Genomic DNA, 18,882 nt, shown 5'->3' with positions numbered 1-18,882 from the left:
ACCAGATTATTGATATATCTCTTGTTTTGATTTCAATTTTGGGATGTAATTTTGTATTGAGTTGCTTGTTTCGTAAGCAATGTTTATGCCGTTTTTTGAATATGTTACCTATTTTGTGTATGAATATGCTGTGATAGGTCATTTTATGCCATTTTTGTGATAGTGCTGTTATATGTGTTAGTGTTTTTTTTCGTTTTTGTATCTTTGTTTTTCTCTTTAGTTTGTCTACCATTGTCTCTTTGAGCCCAATTTTAATGATACTTGTTTTATAGTGGCCAGCTCGTTTTGGTTATTAGAACTGTTCATGTGGATCCCATTCAGTCTGTTTAACACGTGCCTGACTGCCAGCTTTTTCTGATTCCTTCGGGGGTTTGAGGTTGCACTTAAGATAGTGTCACTTATTTTGAGTTTTCTTTGTATGTAAAATATATGCTTGTTATCGTCTTTTCTTATGGTTATGTTTAGAAAGTTAGGTGAATTTTCTTGTTGTACTTTTATTGTAAATTTTTTTGTGTACAGTGTTTATGTCCTTGTGTAGATGCTGTCCGTATACCTACACCAGTAGATGATGCAGCTTTTCTTTGTTGTGCGCTGATATGAAACTTCCTCGCAGATTAAAACTGTGTGCCGGACACTCCGATGCAGAGTGAAAATGTCATTCTGGAAATGTAATAGTGTTGTCCTCATGAAAACGAATTAGTGTATAAAAATAGAAGAACTGATCAGCAAAGAAAACATAAAAGAAGTTAAAATCAAACCCAAGTAACATATTTCAAACACACATTAAAACCACACTAAAAAAAGTAGAATATACATTTACAGACAGAGAGAAACAAAAACACCATATCTGTGCAACAGTGAATTTCAGAGCAGCTCCCATATACCTACTAGCAAAACAAATACAGTCACAGCTCACCCAGTTTTATAAACTAGAAAATGATGGAACAACAAGAAATACCTCTCAGCCAATAGAACATATACGAAAAATTTAAATCCCTAGCACAGCATCGATGCTCTCCTTTGACATTGAAAGTATGTACACTTGCATCCATAAAACTAACTGGAGAGAACCCGAAAATACACAACCAGCTATCTCACGAACACACAGATGAAACAATAAAATTGTTGCAGTTAATAATACAACAAAATTATTTTGAATTCAGCCAAGTATACTACATACAAGAAGAAGGTTTATACTTGGGTGCGCCTATTTCAGGAAAATTAGGTAACATTTTCGTGAATCGTATAGAAAAATTAATATTTGATGACATAATAACAAAGAAAAGCGAGAACGCTACCTCGAGACCTCGAACTGTGGACTTCTCCATCACGCTAATATGCACTTATGTCTGCTTCTCCCTCCCCCACACACAAAAAAAACTCCAACATTATTCCTTCGTAACTCTTACAAAGTATATAAATACACAACAATATAATCAAATAGAAAAGCTCAAATATAATTAACTAAAAGAAGAAAGTAATGGTCAAAGACAAATAAGTGCAATACAAAACACGGTACACACTTAGTATAAACAATAAAAAATAACGGTGGTATACAAAAAAGTGTGCTGTGCAAAACATAGTAAATGCATAGTTATAGTTTAATTTCAAACACATACCCGACTCATACAATTATAGTTAGTGGTGACTTTAATTTAACCTCGACATTTTGTAGAAAATACTTGTTTAAATGCGGTGATACGAATGAAACATGATTCGAAATTATACTAAATGCATTCTCTGAAATATATTTCGAGCAATTAATTTACAGGCCCACTAGAATAGTAAAGGGTTGTGGAAACACACTAAGCAAATAATCCTTAGCTAATAACGAGCATCAAAACAGTTATAGCGATTAGCGAACTCAGGGTCGTCGTTGCGGGACTGAATATCGTAACTCCGAAATCCACCAAAATAAACGACAACTATAACTGTTCAAAAAATCAGATAAAAATGCGTTTGTCCGCTTCCTGAGAGACAATTTCCGCTCCTTCCCAAGCAAAAATGTAAGTGTAGACCAGATGATCTTGAATTAAAAGAAATAGTATCGACAGCAATTGAGAGACTTATACCAAATAAATTAACAAACAACGGGGTTGCGGAAACAATGAAAAAGCATGCCAAATTTAAAAAACACGAAATCCCCCAAGACTGTCGGTCTTTTACGGAAGCTCTAAATTTAGTGCGGAATTCAATGTGAGGTACTTATATCTGCCACAACGAAACTTTGTCTCGAAGTCTGGAAGAAAATCTAAAGAGATTCTTGTCGTGTCTATAGTATGCTAATGGATACAACCAATCAGTGTATTCTCTGTTCGATAGCAATGGAAATACTATTGATGACAGAGCTGCTAAAGCAGAGTTACTAAACACAGGTTTCCGAAATTTCTTCACCAAAGAAGTCGAAGTAAATATTTCAGAATTCGAATCAAGAACAACTGCCCACGTGAGTAAGTCAGAAGTAGAGTAAAGAAACAACTTAAAGCACGTAATAAAAGCAAGTCTTCCTGTCCAGATTGTATATCAATTAGTCTCCTTTCAGGGTATGCTGATGCAATAGTTCCATTCTTAATAATCATATACAACCTTTTGTACCCAAAGACTGAAAAGCTGCACGGGACTCACCAACGTTCAAGAAAGGTAGTAGGACTAGTCCACTAAATTACAGGCCCGTGTCATTAAGGTGGATATGCAGCAGGATCTTGGAACATACGTATATTGTGTTCGAACATTATGAATTACCTCTAAGAGAACGGTATATTGACACATACCAAGGAGCCAGAAAATTTCATCCTTCTGAAACACGTCTTCTTATTCTCATGAAGAAGTGAGTTTTATCGAGAGGGTATCTCAAACTGATTCTGTATTTCTGGATTTCCAAACGGCTTTTGACAGAGTACGTCATAAGCGGTTTGTAATCAAATTTCGTTCTTGTGGGATATCGTCTCAGATATGCGACGGGGTTCGTGATTTCCTGTCAGAGAGGTCACAGTTTGTAGTAACTGAAGCAAAGTCATCAAATAAAACTGAAGAGATTTCTGGCTTTCCCCAAGGTAAGCCCTCTATTGTTCCTTATCTGTAAAAGCGATTTAGGACACAATCTGAACAGCTGTCTTAGGTTATTTGCAGATAATGCTGTTGTTTATCGTCCAGGAAAATCATCAGATGATCAAAACCAACTGTAAAAGGATTTAGATAAGATATCGGATAGGTGCGAAATATTGCAATTGGTCTTGAATAATGAAAAGTGTGAGGTTCCCCATACGAGTGCTAAAAGGAATCCGCTAAAATTCGGTTGTACGACAAATCAATCAAAGCCAAAGGCTGTAAGTAAATTCAGCTAAATGCCTAGGAATTACAAAATGGTTCAAATGGCTCTGAGCACTATGGGACTTAACATCTGAGGTCATCAGTCCCCTAGAACTCAGAACTACTTAAACCTAACTAACCTAAGGACCTCACACACATCCACGCCCGAAGCAGGATTCGTACCTGCGACCGTAGTGGTCGCGCGGTTCCAGACTGAAGCGCCTAGAACCGCTCGGCCGGACTAGGAATTACAACTACCAACAACTTAAATTGGAAATAACACGTAGAAAATTTTGGAGTGAAGCCGAACGAAAGACTGTGTTCCTTTGGCAGAACGCTTAGAAGATGCAACAGATCTACTAATGAGACCGCCTACACTACGCTTGTTCGTCCTCTTTTGGAGTACTGCTGCGCGGTATTAGGTCCTTACCAGAAAAGACTGACGGAGTAAATCGAGAAAGTTCAAAGAAGGGTAGTACGTTTTGTACTATCGAGGAATAGACGAGAAAGTGACATGGACATGATACAGGATTTGGGGTAGACATCGTTCAAAGAAAGGCGTTTTTCGTTGCGGCAGGATCTTCTCACGAAATTTCAATCACCAACTTTCTCCTCCGAATGCGGAAATATTCTGCTGACGCCGACCTTCATAGGGTGATCACCATAATAAAATAAGGGAAATAAGAGCTCGCACGGAATGTTAGAGGTGTTCGTTTCTTCCGCACGCTGTTGGAGAGTGGAATAATAGAGAACTATTGTGAAGGTGTCAATAAAATTCTTCTGGGCTGCTGACCCCATTGTCAATAAATAAAACCGTCCGACGTTTCGCCACTATTACAAGTGACAATCCTCAGCGCTTTGTGCCGAAGCTGAGCTGAGTGCTGAATGAGAGAGACTTTACAACTAGTCGCGGAAGTAGCTATTTACGTAATTTGATAGGATGGTACAGGAGGAGGAGTACTAGGTGATCTTTATTGGTCTTTGCATTCTTCCTTCTCGTTAGTGGATAAAGACGTGCTTGATTGGTGTCAACATTATTTATTGCCATTGGTGTAAACAGGTGAATTAGAAACGGGCGGTAGCTGTGACGTAGTGCTGTTTACTTCTTGCCGGGTGCGGGCTGCGGCGTACCTGCGCTTTGTGTACGTACGGCTACCGCGGTGTCTCGCGCGCCTGTGTGAGTTGCTTTGCGCGTGCCGTCATCCCGTAGCGTTGTCACTGCTGGCACTCAGAACGCCGGAGCCTATATTCGTCCTCTCTATTCTTGTTGGCGGGTCGCTTGGCTATTTATATCGCCTCTCCAATCTTCCTCCTCAAAGTAAATTTTTGTTCCGCCAGTACGCGGACTTCACGGAATATTATCTCTTTATCGCACTCATCCTGGTGTTTCGCCACAGCTGACTTGTACATTGTCCCAGATGGATACTCTATATCTTTCATGCTCTGCAATTCGTGTGCTGGTCGGCCACCCCGTCTCGCCTACCTACAGCAGTCCACAGTCGCAACCGATTTCGTAGACTCCTTCGGTGTTTAGCTTGTCGACCGGAACTTGCGTTGAGCCTAGAACGTCTTTTATTTTGTTATTTCTCAGTGGAGAACTTTGCCCACACGTTCAGTGACCTTTGCACACATGGCAATAGGGCTATGTTCTGTGCTTCCTTCTGTTCTTCCCTATTGTCTTCATGCTTCAAGTCCGCATCTCGTGGTCGTGCGGTAGCGTTCTCGCTTCCCACGCCCGGGTTCCCGGGTTCGATTCCCGGCGGGGTCAGGGATTTTCTCTGCCTCGTGATGGCTGGGTGTTGTGTGATGTCCTTAGGTTAGTTAGGTTTAAGTAGTTCTAAGTTCTAGGTGACTGATGACATAAGATGTTAAGTCCCATAGTGCTCAGAGCCATTTGAACCATTTTTTTCATGCTTCAACGTCATAGTTTTATCTATAGTATTCTTGCCATGAGCCGGCCACTGTGACCGAGCAGTTCTAGACGATTCAGTCCGAAACCGCGCTGCTGCTACGGTCGCAAGTTCGAATCCTGCCTCGGGCATGTATGTGTGTGATGTCCTTAGGTTAATTAGGTTTAAGTAGTTCTAAGTCTAGGGGACTGATGACCTCAGATGTTGTCCCATAGTGCTTAGAGCCATTTGAATCATTTTTTTCCTTGCCATGACCATTGGCTCCAAAAATATGAGGTTTCGTAGCTCTACTCTCAGCTGTTCGTCATCAATGATCCTGTGGGCCCTCCTGATTAAAGCGTCAAGGGCAGACTTCTTCTGCGTATGATGATGGTGGGAGTAGGCGAGCAGGTACCTGCCCGCGCTGGCGGCCTTTCTGTATACAGTGCGGCCAAGTTTACCATCAGGCTGCAACTTCGAGGAAAGGCAGCACCTCCTTATTTTACATCTCCAAAGTAAATCGAGTTTTGCTATGGTGTTGACTGAAATGATGGCGGAACTCCTGTAGTTCCTCCTTTCCGTGTGGCCAGATGACGAAAGTATCCTCAACATATCGGAGCCATCAATCAGGGCATAATGGTGTGGACTGGAATGCTGTTTCTTCAGATGCCTCCATGAACATGTCTGCTGCAATAGGCGAGAGGGGAACCCATAGCTACACCGTCTGTCTGTTCATAAAATTCTCCTTTCCACCTGAAGTAGGCGGTCGTTAAACAGTGACTCACTGCTTCGCAGATGTCAGGTGCCACACGTTTCTCTAAGATTAACACTGATACATTCGTGAACAGAAACTTCAAGTCAAAACTAACCAGCTGATCCATAGCTAACACACACTTTTCCGTTAAAAGTGTCACAGAATGTGTGGAGTAGGTAAACAGATTCCTCCGTTACTATATGAGACCTAAAGTCCCTCATTCTGCAATCAGCTCAGCACAAAGCCCTGAGGAAGGTCACTTGCAGTAGTGGCTGGAAAGTCGAACAATTTTCTATGTTGACCGCACGGTCAACAGCCTAGAAGAATTTTGTCGACGGTGACAACGGCCGCGGAATACCACGTCTACATATTGTGAAGGTAGTTCGATGAACCCTCTGCGAGGCAGTTATGTGTGATTCCCAGGGCAGCCATTTGGATGTAGACGTAAAGTAGTAGTTCGGTAATTTTCACGCCTGTTAGCAAGTGCTGTATTTGGAACTGGAATTCTTACATGCTTCTTGAAGTGCACGCCAGATGTAAGAGTTTCGTCATGGCTGGCTCCCCCAAGGCTATCAGTAGTTCTGATGGAATGTCGTCTACAACCAGGGCCTTGTTCCGAGTTATGTCTCTCAGCGCTCTGTCACATTCTTCTCGCTGTATTACATCTCCCATCTCATCTTCAACTACATCCTCTTCCATTTTTATAATACTGCCTTCAATATCATCTCCTCTATATACTGCTTCCACCTTTCAGCTTTCCCTTCTTTTCTTAGGACCCGTTTTCCATCTGAGCTCTTGTTATTTATGGATCTGATTCGCTTTTTTCCAAAGGCCTCTTTAATCTCATTTTTGGACGTTTATATACCCTTTCGCATGCTTCATTCACTGCATTTTTTATTTTCTCCTTTTATCAATTAAATTAAATGTCACCTGTATTGACCAAGGATTTCTAGTAGGTCTCTTATTTTATCTATTTCATATCTTGCTGCGTTTACTATTTAAGCTCTTAAAGCTACTCGCTCGTCTTCTAGTCCCCTGTTCTAGTCAACCGTTGCCCAATACTTCTTCAGACATTCTCATCAGCCTCTAGTTCTTTCAGTCTATCAGCATTTCCTACCTTCTTGCACCGTATGACACAAGATGTAGTGTTTGTGTTCTAACCTTGCCCCCTTCCGCCGCCCTCTAATCCTTGAAAGCTTTTCCTGTTCTATAGTATTTCAAGTACGTATCTATTTAAGCATGAGAATTTAAAAGGCATTTGGATAGACACTACATGCTAAAGACGTGGACATCAGCGTTAGACACTTTTTACGAGGGGGCAATATGTTGGTTTCTCACACGTCTTTTCGTTTACTCCACAACCTCAAACACTTTTTATAGATAATCTTTGCAGTAATGCCCGTTATTACCCGTCCAGTTCTACTTTGTTGTCCACTTCAGCTAAAGCACATTTTTCAGCATGAAAGTTGGACGAATAATGAAAATCACGCAGATGAAATCGCAGACATAGTTACCGTATGATTATAATCTGTAGCAGGAAGTGTTCTGCTTCCTACAGTTCTTGTGTATTATTAGCGAAAGTTACGAATAAAATACCCATGACTGAATGAGCGAGAACTTCCCCTAACAATGTTGCTCAGATAGTAACTGGAATTTGACATAGAAACAGCTAGACAAATGGCCTTGAGCTTTTTTTTTTAGCGGTGAGGAAGTGGGCTGGCTCAGATGGAGGAGGAACGGGGAAGGCACGTTAGTGGCGGGGGGGGGGGAGTTGGGGGAGGGAGTGGGGTGAGATGGCGCGACGTAAAACGTGGGGGGGGGGGGAAGGACACGTCACCCCCTAAAAGGGTGCAAATAAATAGTTACGATTGTTTGGATTAAAGCAAATGAAGCAACTGAAGTTAAACCTTCGATAATTGAAGAATGTGCAAATTTGCAAATATTCATTGTGTGATGTGTGGATAGCTGAGACATGGTAAACAGATGACTATGACGCATAGGTATAGAGCTATTACTCCATGAATTTTGGGAGTCGATGCTTAATTGCGTTTAAATATTGATAGTTGTTGCCAATATGGCAATGGCTCCCAGGTAGATGCCGTGTTTCTTCACTTCTGCAAGGCGTTTGATACAGTTTCCCACAGTCGTTTAATGAACAAAGTAAGAGCATATGGACTATCAGACTAATTGTGTGATTGGATTGAAGAGATCCTAGATAACCGAAGGCAGCATGTCATTCTAAATGGAGAGAAGTCTTCCGAAGTGATTTCATGTGTGCCGCAGGGGAGTGTCGTAGGACCGTTGCTATTCACAATATATATAAATGACCTTGTGGATAACATCTGAAGTTCACTGAGGCTTTTTGCGGATGATGCTGTAGTATATCGAGAGGTTGTAGCAATGGAAAATTGTACTGGAATTCAGGAGGATTTGCAACGAATTGACGCATGGCGCAGGAAATGGCAATTGAATCTCAATGTAGACACGTGTAATGTGCTGCGAATACATAGAAAGAAAGATCCTTTATCATTTAGCTACAATATAGCAGGTCACCAACTGGAAGCAGTTAATTCCATTAAGTATCTGAGAGTAGGCGTTAGGAGTGATTTAAAATGGAGTGGCCATATAAAATTAATCGTCGGTAAATCAGATGCCACACTGAGATTCATTGGAAGAATCCTAAAGAAATGCAGTCCGAAAACAAGGGTTACAGCACACTTGTTCGCCCATTGCTTGAATACTGCCCAGCGCTGTGGGATCTGTACCAGATAGGATTGATAGAAGAGATACAGAAGATCCAACGGAGAGCAGCGCTCTACGTTACAGGATCATTTAGTAATCGCGAAAGCGGGGTTACAGAGATGATACATAAACTCCAGTGGAAGACTCTGCAAGAGAGACGCTCAGTAGCTCGGTACGGCTTTTGTTGAAGTTTCGAGAACATACCTTCACCGAGGAGTCAAGCAGTATATTGCTCCCTCCTACGAATATCTCGCGCAGAGACCATGAGGATAAAATCAGAGAGATTAGAGCCCACGCAGAGGCATACCGACAATCTTTCTTTCCACGAACAATACAAGACCGGAGTAGAAGGGAGAAGCGATAGAGGTACTCAAGGTATCCTCCGCTTGCGGAGTATGGATGTAGATAGATATTGTAGGTATGGCAATTTCCATAAAAATCAAGTCTTTGTGTAACATAAACTTGAACACTTTCACATGCTGAGATATCTATGAGATGAAGTTGGCCATTACGAGGTGTGCCGTGCGAGCTAACGATCTTGAGTGGCCCTTGTAGAACTACTGTTGTTCATAAAATATAGTGACAGTTTGGTCTGTCGACAGTTTATTTTGGGAACAGCGTTTTAAGTAACATCGAAGGCCATTAGTGGTTCTCTATTTTTGGGCGGTCTTGTAGACAGCAACAGGCGCTTCTTTGACAGGAGCATTCAGATTGCAGACCACATGGACAAACAGCTTATGTGCCACTTTTAAGTAACGCTGAAGGATCACAAGTTAGGGAAGGCTGCCGTTTTTCGACCAGGAAACCTCTTAACCGTTTCGTTGTATGCTGATGAACTCAGTAGATAGATATTATGATGTTACCTGAAAAATGCGATTGCAGCTTAACCAGGAAGTCACTCATTCCGCTGCTGAAGTAACAATGTGCTGCCAGCGTATCACAATTTAACAGAATCTCTCCTCTGCTCGCCTTCAGTCTTATGTATATTTAAATACTGCTTACATGAGTTTGCTCTGCTGACCGAGTAGCGACTGTCAAAATTTAACACTTGAAGTACACTTTGCCACTAATTTCAGTGCTACCACATTAAATGATTAAGTGAACTTCTCGTATGTGTAACTGAGGGCGTTGTGCAATGTATCTGTTTATTTGAGTCTGCCTAGGCGTCTCAGTTAAGTAACGTTGTAGTCTCAAAACTTGTCCTTAATTTCTATCGCTAGCTTGATAATAATTACAGCAAATAAGCGGGAAGCGAGGGTTTTCCTAGAGGTACGAAAGGAAACTAATGCTTGGGTCACTGTCAGAACAGGAAACTATAAGGCGAGCACCCATTTCAGTAAGAGCAGCTCAGAACAACATCTGCAGGGAATCCATTACAGAGGAAAAGACAGGGAAGGCTTGCAGGAAGTACTCCCGTGTGTTGCATTGTGTCGAATTACACACAATCATTTTAGTGCGTTCTTATTGCATTACCCGATGTAGAGGTTATAAATGGTCCCTGGTATGCACAGAAATATTAAACATAATTTATCTGAGAATTACCTGTGCAATTAAGGCCATTATTTGCAGTACGTACGAAGTCAATAGTGTCCATGCGGGAGTTCAGTCTCGGTGACGGCATTCATACGGGACTGTGAGTCGCAGTGCTGTCCCTGGAGGTTTTCCATACACATACATTTGTTTTTTTCCTTCCTGGTGGGGCAGTGGCTTCCCTCATGGCGGCTGCTCAGCTGTCGCTCTGAGTTAGGGCGGCGCGCCTCCCTGAGCGGGCTGGCTTGGCGTCATCAGCGCTGGGCTCTGACACGTTAAGGCCGCCACACATCTGGCCGGCTCACATATTTCGCTCATAGGCCCCTTTCACGTGATGGCTTCCTGAACCAGCACGCGCAGCTGCTTTTGAAGTCAGAATTGCTCTTCTAATATAACGCAACTTCTTTTGTGGTTTCGTACAGAACAGTCTATAATTTATTACATTTCTATGCCATACCAGCTGTACGCAGCCATGCTTAGCTGTGACTCGGTGTGCTTCAATGGAAAATAAAGAAAAGAGAAAACACTCCTTTCTAATATGTATGGGAACTGGATATACGTCCTAATCTCCTTGTCTCCACTGCCTCTGTCCGTCTCCCACTCCTCGTTTCTGTGTCCATCTCCTCCACCTTCTCCCCTCTCTCTGTTCGTCACCTCCATCTTCTCACCCCCCTCCCCTTCTCTCATCTCCTCCTGCCACCTCTCTCCTCCTCTCTTAGTCCATCACTTCTTCCACCTTTGTGAGGCCATTTTCTACTCCCCTTGCTTCTCTGGCCTCCCCTCCTTCCCGTTTTCCGTGTCCGTTTCCTCCGACCCCTCTGTCCACTTTCCCTTTTGCTCGTCTCAGACCTTGAGCTTTGTTTATTTTTACGGCAAATTCTGATTCTAGTATTTTAATCGTAAAGAAATGGTCCGTAAGTACAACTTCCATGTTTGGTAACAACGTTTCACTATGTATATTTTGTATATATATATTTATATATTAAAGGTATATAGTCCCTATGTGAAAAGCTTAAGTAACTCAGAAACGTACACCTTGAGATTTTTGGTAATAACACTTTCACTTCAGGTACCTAAAACGCGCCTGTGTTAGGATTCAACATTGTATCAGAATTTGAAGGCAGTCGGTCATGAACTTATGGAGATTTACGTTTTGAACAAACCTTCATTTACATTTTTATAATGTTTTCCCTTTTATTACAGATATATATTACATACATATCAGATGGCGTTCCAGTAGCTTTACAATAACACTTGAGTATTCGAATGGAACGTTGTGTCAAAATTTCAAAGCAAACCATGAAGAACGTACGGACGTTTGAAAAAATTGGTTGAAATGACTCTGAGCACTATGGGACTTAACGTCAGAGGTCATCAGTCCCCTAGAACTTAGAACTACTTAAACCTAACAAACCGAAGGACATCACACAGATCCATGCCCGAGGCAAGATTCGAACCTGCGACCGTAGCGGTCGCGCGGTCCCAGATTGTAGAGCCTAGAACCGCTAGGCCTCTCCGGCCGGCACTGACGTTTGAGATTTTTTGAAGGAACGAACATCAACATTTGTGTTTGTATAGAAACGCAGATGTACCTAATCGCAATTATCCGAAAGTCTTTGACCGATTGCTTCGAAATTTTGACGCCGCGCGGGATTAGCTGAGCGCTCTAAGGCGCTGAAGTCATGGACTGTGCGGCTGTTCCCGGCGGAGGTTCGAGTCCTTCCTCGGGCATGCGTGTATGTGTCTTTGTCCTTAGGATAATTTAGGTTAAGTAGTGTGTAAGCTTAGGGACTGATGACCTTAGCAGTTAAGTCCCATAAGATTACACACACATTTGAACATTTTCTTTTTTGAAATTTTGACAAAAGTTCCGCTGGTATACGCTAGTGTCTTGTTTATACATTAATAAGTATATATGTTACAAACATGTACACCAATTTAATAATAGGGAAAAGTTGTTACAAAAATTCTCGAAAAGTTATGTGTACGTAAATCCTCATATATTAAAGAATTAGGTATCTAAAAACGCATCTGAATTAGAATTCAACTCTGTGCCAAATTTCAAAGCAATCGTTCTAGAACTTTCAGATATATACGATTTTGAACAAACGAACACCTATATTTCATTCTGGACCTATGTTTCTATTTATATAGATGTAGTGGCGCCGTAATCTCGTTTCTTCTCGCAGTCAGGTAGCGCGACATTTCTCCACTGTGCCCATCACGGTACACTGGCACAACCAGTTGGTCAATGACCAACGACATTTCCAAAACCAGAACACTTCTCTAGCATTATGACAAGTGGATAATGTGACGTCTGTTGATTCGGCTCTTCAACAAACCGGACCTGATGCAAATAAATTCTGGCCGTCTAACCGGCAAGTGGCACCGAATCGGCGACCGCTGTCGTATGAAACCACCTACTTGGGGTTTAGTCTTTACATCGACAGGCTGAGAGGTGATCTGAGCACCTTCCACCCGACGATCCATAGGGTGACTGCTGACGCCAGACACCGCAATGCTGTCTTGACGCTCGATTTATGTACTCAGATGTCGCCACTGCAGACACACGACACAGAAGACGCCGGAGGACCGTGAATTGGTCGCCTACCTCTCATCCGCAGGGCGTGGGCCAAGAAACAAGTTCCACACTCCCTGGGTCACTGTTTTTACTCATGGCTATGCCACAGATTGTGCAAGTTAATAGTGAAATGTGCATGTGCCACTTTTTTGATAAACCATACGATCTTACGCATTTATATAACAAATACACTATGTGATCAAAAGTATCTGTACACCTGGCTCAAAATGACTTACAAGTTAATGGCGTCTCCGTCGGTAAAACTAGAATTCAGTATGGTGTTGGCCCACCCTTAGCCTTGATGACAGCTTCCACTCTCCCATGGATACGTTCAGTCAGGTGCTAAAAGGTTTCTTTGGGAATGGCAGACCATTCTTCACGGAGTGCTGCACTGAGGAGAGGTATCGGATGTCGGTCGGTGAAGCCTGGCACGAAATCACCGTTCCAAAACATCCGAAAGGTCTTCTATAGGTCAGGACTCTGGGCTACCACTCCACCACAGTCCGTGCATTAGGAACAGGTGCTCGATCGTGTTGGAAGATGCAGTCGCCATCCCCGAATTGCTCTTCAGCAGTGTGAAGCAAGATGGTACTTAAAACATCAATGTAGTCCTGTGCTGTGATAGTGCCACGCAAAACAACAAGCGGTGCAAGCCCCCTCCATGAAAACACGACCGCACCGTAACACCACTGCCTCCAAATTTTACTGTTGGCATTACACACGCTGGCACATGACGTTCACCGCATTCGCCATACCCAGATCCTGCCATCAGGTCGCCACATTGTGTACCGTGATTCGTCACTCCACACAACATTTTTCCACAGTTAACTCGTCCAACGTTTACGCTCCTTACACCAAGCGAGGCGTTGTTTGGCATTTACCGGCGTGATGTATGGCTAATGAGCAGCCGTTCGATCATGAAATCCAAGTTTTCTCACCTCCCGATTAACTGTCATAGCACTTGCAGTGGATCCTGATGCAATTTGGAATTCCTGTCTGATGGTCTGGATAGATGTCTGCCTATTACACATTACGACCCTCTTCAACTGTGGGCGGTCTCTGTCAGTCAACAGATGAGGTCGGTCTGTAGCTTTTGTGCTGTACGTGTCCCTTCATGTTTCCACTTTACTATCACGTTGGAAACAGTGAACCTAGTGATGTTTAGGAGTGTGGGAGTCCCGTGTACAGACGTATGACACAAGTGACACCCAATCATCTGACAAAAGTTCTAAGCCCTTGAGGTCTGCGGAGCGCCCCATTCTGCTCTCTCACAATATTTAATGACTACTGAGGTCGCTAATACGGGTAATAGTCGACGAAGTGAGATGTTGGGATCTGTTACTGCTATGAACTCACGTGGCTCACATATCACTTAACATGACACTAAGCCTAGGTATAAGTTGAAATTGTCTTATCCTTTGCAACTAATATGGAGGTTTGGAAAATCAGTAGAAAGAAAGTGATTTTGTCGTGATTTGCGCAGTTTCCAGTGAATCGTATGCTCAGATCCAAAGATAATATCCTCTGTCCCGCATAGTCTCTAGTCGCATCACTGTCTCATTAAGTGGTGTCTCATCTGTGGAAATGGGTCTGAGTTTCACTTGACCTATTACTGTTTGTACACTCATGTGTGACAACAGCTAATCAGATTACACTCACTGACAATAGGATGAGACTGGTCACCTTGGGACAAATTTCACCTTTATGAACATTCAGGTGCAGGAGTCAATGATCTTTGACTTTGAGCTTCGACTTTCAATTCATTATGTAAGTATGCCCCTCCTCTTCCTCTCCCTGTCCCAGCTTTTCCCATCACCCCTGACACCAAACAATCACAGTATAGTGTGAAAAATGAAAGAGCCAGTCAAAACATCCAAGGTGGCAGAATTAACCCAGTTGTGCTAGTGGAAAATAAAAACCTTTCCCCCCCTCCCCTCCTCATTTCTACCTAATCAAAAAATTCAAGGTGCAGAAATAGCTCAACTGTATCTTATGTCCCACCCCCTCTTAACAATAAATCTCAGCGATGTATTAAAATAATGCATAGAAACAGAATTCATTTTAGCAAATAAATTCTACAAAAACCAAATATTTCAATTGTGTTTTATACTCCTATGACCCCTCCCCGTCGTCTCCAACAAATAAGAATGTATTATAAAAACGATGCGTAAAAACAGCACTAAGTAGCACTATTTTAGTGATTATTACGTAAAACTGCATAAAGATGCATTGCATAATGTACCATTCCCTTTCCCTCTCCTCCACCATTAAAATGGAAGAGCCAAGTACTTCGAACTAGATGTTCCCTTACCTAAATTATCTGTAGTTCTTGTCAAAAGACAGTTTGATTATTGGCACTACTTAAATGAATTAAAGTTTAATACACAACAGCAGTTTGATATAAGTACCAGACATTAAATTCATTTAAAAATATAAAAATTTGTTATATATTGGCACTGTGTAACAACATTACGAGTGTATTTAATAGTATTGACAACGACATACAAATGTGTCAGCTTACATTACGTTGACATGGCTTAAAGCTATAATATCAGCACTTGATAATGGCCCAAGGCCGAAATTGCAATAGTGTAACAAAAACATAAATCACTGGCGGAAAGATGATGTCCCTCAAAAAATTCTTTATGACTGTGAATCCCAGCTACATCAAGTTTATGTATTAGTTATGTCACCTTGGATTTTTTAATCTATTTATTGAAACTAGTTTCTGATCATATTTAATAGCTCACTGTGCTTGATTGAAAAGAGAAGGGGAGAGGTGTTTTAAATTTCCACCATCATGAATTTTTTGATAGGGTGTTTGATTTTTAATAGTTGGGAATGATTGGTTGGAGATAAGGAGTGAAGTGTAGGGCGGAAGCGTTTTCAGTCTTCCATTAGTCAATTGAGCTATTTCTGTAAGCTTGCATTTTTTATTGGCTGTTTCATTCTTATATTGCACTATGAACGCGTAGAAGTAGAGGGTATGGAGGAGAGGGGTGGGGTAAAGGGTTTAAATTCCCACTAACAAAATTGGATAGTTCTGCCATCTTGGAGTTTTTAACTGGTTTTTGTAGTTTTAACACAACACTGTGATTGGTTTGAGATGGTGAGGAGGGGGGGAGGGGAGGGGGAATGAGGACAGAAGGTGCAGCATGACATAACGTGTTGAAAGTCAGTGTCAAGGTATATTTCAGAGGACATTGATTGCTGCCCTGGATGTAGGCAACACAAAGCCGAAGGTTAAATTTGTCCCAGAGACACCACTATATCCTATCCTGACATAGTGAAACACTCAGAAAGACTGGTTAAATATAAAAGTAACTTCGTATACACACACAAACATCACTGGTGAGTGTTTAAATCAATAGAGTTATAATTCCCTGCGACAGGTGGCATGGCCACCAGAGTGCATTAGTGTTGTTGATATTTAGAATTGTTGCCACGCCTGGCAAGATAAATTAGCAGCGTGAACAGCAGCATATGTTATACGGCCACTGTGAAGGACATGGAAATGCAATATGAACATGTGGGATACTATTATCAGCACCTCAACGAGATTGAAATGGACCTTATTGTGCGTCTCCATTTGACCGATTGGTAAATTTGTAGGGCATTTGACTGTGACTGACCCGATGGTGAACTGTATGGCAACTTGTGGCATAATCTGGTCAACCAGGTCTGAGCACCACAGGACAAGAATGCCATACTGTGCTCCAAATACAATGCGCCCACTTCACATGTGCACCTGCCATCTGAGAACATGTGATGGACCCCCTGCAAAGTTCTGTGTCCTCACACAGCATTAGTGAGAGGTTAGCAACAGCCAAACTAGATAAAGTCTGTCTTATACGTAGGCTGCTATCAACACCACAAGCCCACATGGCTACATTTGTAGTTATGCTACGATTGGGATAAATGGTCTGCTGATGGATGACATTGCGCTGTGTTCAGTCTTGAAATATGGTTCTTCACTAACCCATACGACCATCATTGGTGAGGTTGGCGTCGAACTGGTGAACAACCCATTTTTCCAAAGTTCTGGAGAGCGACAGTGGTAATACTCTTGTCTTCATGGTGTCGAGAGCCATAATGTATAACTTGACCATCACAGCTTATATTGATGGAGGGAACTATAAGGACACAACGATACATAACAGTTAACCTGCATCTGCATGCGTTATGCCTCATGCAACAGTATCACTATGCCATATTTCAGCAGGACAGTAGTCATCCACAGATGGCACGTGTGTTAATGTACTGTATGTGTAATGTTGTGGTACTCCTGCGGTCGGCAAGATCCTCAGATGTCCTCCTGTTGGAACGTGTGTGGGACCAGCTCAGGACGTTAACTCTAACCCAGTGCCAATGTGCAAGATATCAAGTACTAGTTACTACAGTTTTAGGCCAACTTGCCTCAGAGGCGCTGTTTTACGAGATTGAAATAACATTATAAAGCCCTCAAACGGTGAAGTTTCATTTTGTTTTCTTTTCTCTTTATGGACGCTTAAGCTTTCTTGTCAAGATGCGTATACGTAAAGTCTATGTGTTACGTGCAGCTAGGTAGATGAGACATTCAAAATGAATCAGCGTATGATGAACAGACACGACGAATGGGCGGCAGCAAGTCACACTTGAGTGATTTGAAATATTTATGAGCATTTAGTCGTGAATTATGATAATCCTGTGTGGCAATAGTGTACACTCTGAGATATGGGGACTTAGATTACTTCGCATCGGGTGAACAGGTTGACTCGTAGACATGTGACATACGCATATGTCGCTGGTGAATATAATATTTTCAAATTGCGCACTTTGAATGTTGCACATTAGGGCATCTAGTCTGAATTTCAAAACTTTACTGTGGGAAGAGTCACCTGCACTTGGAATTTGGATACTTTGAGGTTGTGGCACTTTAACTTTAGAGTTGCACCAAACAAACCATAATTATTTTCTCGTGATTTGTCCAGCAGCTTAGCCGAGCTTGAGTTATTGTTCTGTTTCATTTAAGCCCTCACTGACAGTGTTATTATTTAGTGATGAACGATTATTAACTATGATAAATGGTACTTTTTTTGAAATAAACTCACGTTTGTTAAAATTTAGAGCGCTGTGAGTAACGAACATTATTTTCACCATAAATTCCTGCCGGCATTTATCTGAACTTGTGACTCACTTTATTTAGGGTTAACGCAACAGATGCGTTGTTTTGCCCTTAGATTGCAGATTATACGACACATAAAAACCATACCACGCATTTCAGAAGCACTGTGATTTACAATTTGTTATTCGTGCAGTAGCATGTTGATGCTCACAAGCTGTTGACCTAACAATTATTTGTGGAAGCAACAATTTGTAGTTCCTCCATTCAACATTTATTATTCGTATTTTCACACATGATTGGTCTCATATGAGAACAATGTCTCATAACATTATCCATCGTAGTCGCAACTCACATCCACCATCCCACAGGAAACTGGAGCACTTCCTCTGCATGTGATAGTGCAAAATAGAAAAATAGCAGAAACGTCCCTACATTTGTAGTTCAAACTTTGTGGCAGGATGTTTATATTAACTGCTATAATCACCACGCATCAAGAAGTCACTCTATTTCCGTACCACATTAGAAAGAAAGATAAAGGAAGACTGTATTTTGTTGCTCAAGACGCTGACCTCAAACTACTTCCAAACAGGCACGAATGACAGTCTTGTTAGCTGCGAAATATACGTATACACTCCACAGATCACCCCACAGTGCTTGGCAGTAAGTACGTACTTCCCACCAGTACGACAGATGTCTGTGCAGTTCTATTGTCGCGATGAGTGTGGGAAAAATTGTTGTCTGTACGTATGGACACTAATCTCCCTTATTCTCAGGGTTTCGAAGCGATATGTATCATTGTTTCAGCAGAACTGCCGCACAGTATTTCACAAATACTGGTTCTTTAAATTTATTCAATTGCAGTTCATGGAAACAATCTCAACTTTCTCCAAAGATTCATATTTTAGTTCCTGGACCGTCGCTGTTACACGTTCTTGTTACGATTCTAGCAGGGAACCTCTAAATTAGATTTCCA

Source organism: Schistocerca cancellata, chromosome 1, assembly GCF_023864275.1.
Source record: "Schistocerca cancellata isolate TAMUIC-IGC-003103 chromosome 1, iqSchCanc2.1, whole genome shotgun sequence".
NCBI classification, from domain to species: domain Eukaryota; kingdom Metazoa; phylum Arthropoda; class Insecta; order Orthoptera; family Acrididae; genus Schistocerca; species Schistocerca cancellata.
This window is presented reverse-complemented; position numbering follows the sequence as displayed.